We start from the raw sequence: 4,605 nt of genomic DNA on the forward strand, positions 1-4,605 counted from the left end.
AGTAGCAGCAGTAGTTGGAGTAGCAGCAGTAGTTGGAGTAGCAGCAGTAGTTGGAGAAGCAGCAGTAGTTGGAGAAGCAGCCGTAGTTGGAGAAGCAGCAGTAGTTGGAGAAGCAGCAGTAGTTGGAGTAGCAGCAGTAGTTGGAGAAGTAGCAGTAGTTGGAGTAGTAGCAGTAGTTGGAGTAGCAGCAGTAGTAGCAGCACTGGGAGTAGTCGCAGTAGCAGCAGAGGCCACAGCAGGAATAGCAGTGTTGGTAGCAGCAGGAGTGGCCACAGTAGTAATAGGAGTGGCAGCCACAGTGATAGCAATAGCAGCAGCAGTCAACAGCGGCCGCAGTGATAGTAACGCAGTGGCAGTAATGGTGGCGGCAGCAGTGATAGCAGGAACACAGTAGTAGCAACAGTAACAGTAGCAGCAGTAGCAGTAGTGGTAGCGTGAGTGGTAATTGTGGTGGGAACGTTAGTGGTAGTAGTAGCAGCAGCAGCAGCAGTAGCAGCAGTGACAGCAGTAACAGCAGCAGCAACAGTAACAGTAGCTCGGCGCTGGCTTGTCCTGCCACCTGTCTTTGAGGAGCCCTTGGGTTCCGTCACCTGGGCGGGAGGTCCCCACACTCAGGGAATGCCTGCTGCGTGCGGGGCTGCGGAAGATGCTGGGACGTGGGGACGTGTGAGGAGGGCCCCTGCCATAGCGGAGCGCCCCTCTCTTCTGGTCGGGGGGACTGACCTATCCACAGAAGAGTGGTGGGCAGGCCCAAGTCCCCGGGAAGGGCCACCACGTGTGGAGGGGCATGGCTTCTTCTGACCAGGCCACGGGAGTGATGTCCCAAGGGCTTCTGGAGCCGCGTGAACTAAGCTGGGAGGCGGAGGAAGGGTCTGCTTGCCAGGCAGCCATGCAGTGAGATCCCTGCGGGTGGAGTGACCAGGCGGCCCGACCCTCGGGTGGAGGGGCGTGAGGGTGGGGCCTGAGTCAGGAGTTAGGGGTCAAGCCTGGCGCGCCGGGAAGACGTCTCCTTCATTCTGGCAGCTCCGCAGTTAAGCACAGGCTTCTTCCTCTGGGATTGGGTTTGAGTTTTAGCCATCTCATATTTCCCCTAGCATCTAGCACTGAGCTGTGCAGCAGTAGCCACTTATCGGGCGGGTGAGCGAATCCACCATGTAGCCACCATAATCTTTACGATGCAGTTCTGGCCCTGCCAGACCCCTGCTCAGAATCCTCCCTCAGCTTCCCACTGCTCTCAGGATGGAGGCCACGCCCCTTCCCCCAGCCCGCAGACTCCCCAGCATGGTCCTGGCCCCACGGCAGCCGTGAGGAGCCGGCTGGGAGCATGGAGGCCGTGTCCTGAGCTGACAGAAACACCTCGAGCCACCTGCGTGGATTACAGTTCCTGCTCTGCCGCTCTCTAACGATGCAGCTAGCGGACACCTCCATGTCTGCGTCCTCATCTCTACAGAGGTAAAAGGAGACTCTACTTCTAGGATTAAATAAGAGTACGCACCCAGGCCAGCGGCCCTGGTACAGGGCCGTTATCTGCTGTGAGTATTTTCTCCACAAGTGTTACCTGGTCAAGGGGCCCCACACGAATAAGTCTTGATGAGAAGGTGATCTGAAGCGCTGCTCACACAGTGTGGACACTCAGCTGTAGCGTGGACTGGTGGCCCCCACGGCAGGCAACAGGCCCAGAGACAACGATTATCACTATGATGATCAGCAAAAAACAGCCAAACTCTTTTCAGTTTTGAAAAAAAAAAAGAAAGAAAGAAGAGAAAGCGATCTCACTGAAGAGAGGAGGAAAACCGTGCTCGTCTCAGTTTATCCGAAACCTTTTCGTATTTTCAGTTTTAATAAGATGTGACGGAAGCTGACATTTTTGCAAGCACCAAGAACTCGCGTCACTTTGAAAACTTGCAAGTTGATCTGAAGAAGCACCAAGAGGTAGCCAAGACTCGCTTTGCTCACAGATGGTGGCGGATTAGGTGCCAGTTTGCCGAAAAGCTTGGAACCGGCAGACGGCGGAGGGCAGCTGGCTGAGGCCACCCGTGGGCAGGCAGGACGAGCTGCCCAGCAGGAGGGCCTTGAGGCCTTGGCCACACCCCACCTGGCCCAGGTGAGGGGCTGCCAGGTCCCCGCTTGGCCTCCACGTGGGGCTCGTGTCTCAGGCGAGACTGGCTTCAGGGGCTGGGGACGTTTGCCTGTCCTTGGTGCATGCGGAGCCCAGAGCTCAGGCTGGGTCCCAGCCTTGCCATCACCTAGCTGGGTGGCCTTGGCTGAATCATTAACCTCTTTGGGCCGAAGTTTCAGCATTGAAGGGAGAAGAGTACTGACACGGAGCCTTAAGAACAGCTACCTCGTAGGGTTATTAAAAAGAATAAGACCATATTGGGAGAGCTCTTTCTAACTATAACGTCTAGTTATTTTATAAAGTCTAATTATTTAATTCCCCAAATGGGGTGACATGGGGGCACAAGGGCATATGAAGAAGATGAAGAATTCAAAATTAATTACGGAATTTATTCAACAAGCCTGTGTTCAGCTCTTCTGGGTGTCGCTGACCCAGACCTGGAGCTGTAATGATGAACACCCTCCAGGAGTTTCGAGATCTGCTCCCCACTGCAGCCGGGGAAGGGGCAGTGGGGCTGTCCCTCGGAGAAGACATAAAGGGTCCTTCATCTGGGGGGCTATGGGTGAAAGTCAACGAGTCTGAGGGGAGGGGGACAATCATGCAGAAGGCACAGCCGGAACAAGCCCCGGGGCCTGAATGGACCTGAGCGGAAACGCCCATGAGCCATCCATGTGGATGTCCTGATGTCCAGGGGCTGAGTGTCTCCCCAGGGCCTAACCCCAGGGCCAATGGTGGCTCAGAGACGGTGTCCTTTCTCGAGGAGCTTGAATTGATGAGGACAGAGGTCGGTGCCTCTCATGAGCAAGTCCTGGCTCCCTGAAATAGGCATGTGCCGTGCCAGCTCCTGTCACTGCAGGGCAGAGGGAGGCACCGGGACAGGCCAGACAGCTTAGTTTTGTCCCCTGATGTCCTAGCCTGCTGATGAACCCTCCTTCTGCTCCCTCCTGAAGCCTTTGGGTTCACGTGATACGGAAATTATGGTGCGTATCTGGGGATGCGACTGACAGAATAAGAAATGTACCCCTCCTCCAAGCGAGCCCCAGGAGCTCAAGACGGGACGCAGTTGGTCTCCTGCTGCAGGACAGACGTCCTTCTGCCGCTAGCTGGGAGGTCTGAGCTGGGAGGGAGTTTGTGCTCCCTCTGCGGGTCTCCCAGGGTATCCCCACCTCTGCCAGCAGACACATCCTTCCAGGTGTGAAGTAATGAAAGGCCGCTCGTCACTCAGATCCAGGTTAAAATTCCTCCTCTGCCATCTCCAAGCTGTGTGTCCTCAGCAATTCTCCTGGCCTCTCTGTGCCTTCTGAGACACTAACATTACCTGTGCTGTTACTAAGGGGGTGAGTGAACTGAGATTAAACGAGAGGAGGATGACGTCTGGCGAGCAGTGCCTGGAATACAGGAATTGCTTAGAAAATCTTTGTTGCATCTGAATCCTAAGACACCCTCCCACCTATGGATAAGAATAAATATAACAATGGGAATAGTGGGTTCTCAGCCAGTCAGGAGTGCCAGCTGTGAACACTGGCTGGCCCATACCAGGGTGAAAGTGCATGCCGGTCCCTTCTCTCTCCTTTTAGAAGTTTCCCCTTAACCCTTTTTGGGTTCAAAGGAACATTTTGTTAGAAGCATATTAGCCAGCATCCTACCTAACATGACACCACTAATATTTACGGGGTCCTCGCTGGGGGCGGGGCACTGTGGGAGGGGCTCTCCCAGCATCACCCCGGTCACTGCTCACAGTAGCCCTCTGAAGTCAGCCCCATATCCACTCCCATCTGGCAGAGGATGGAACTTTCTAGGAAATGGAGCCTACCGGGCCTCACGCACTTAGTAAGTGGCAGAGTTGGGACACAAACCCCGGCTGCCCGCCCCGGAGCCCAGGCCCGCCAGATGAGATTGTCTTCCAAATGCAGCCCGACTTGGCCCAACGCTCTCGCTTTGGGGAGAAACACGTCTCATCTCTTTCCATAGCCTGATCTGAAAACGAGGCTTCTTTCACTTCACATTTCACAGCCGCGGTTCTTTCTTGCACAGAAAACCCATCAATGCTGCTGGCCCCCTTCCCTCTTCTGGGCGCGTTGCAGGCTGCTGGCGTGTGGGTCTAAATAAACATCCGTCAGCCGGGATGCTCGCAGACCGAGCCCAAACATTTGGCTCCAAGGAGTGATTTCAGGGGCTCGCAAACCCTCCACCTTGCCACCCACACACTTCGGACACTCCCTTTATGCGTCCAGGAAAAGCAGAGCAGTTGGTTTCTCTACTCTCACACGCAGCTCGGTAAAAACCTCTGTTGGGCTGAAATAACCTATACTTCTGTCTTGCTCATCAAGCTGCGAGTGTTTCTAGGCCAGAGTGGAGGGACCGACATTTATTGTCCCCTCATCCCAGGTTCCGGCCCACACGTGCTACATGCCTGGCCTCACGCCTTATGACAGGCCCAGGTGAAGGATTAACGTCTCCCTCTAAGGGAGGCTGGAAGGAGAGGT

This window comes from Equus quagga, chromosome 20 (genome assembly GCF_021613505.1).
Source record: "Equus quagga isolate Etosha38 chromosome 20, UCLA_HA_Equagga_1.0, whole genome shotgun sequence".
NCBI lineage: Eukaryota > Metazoa > Chordata > Mammalia > Perissodactyla > Equidae > Equus > Equus quagga.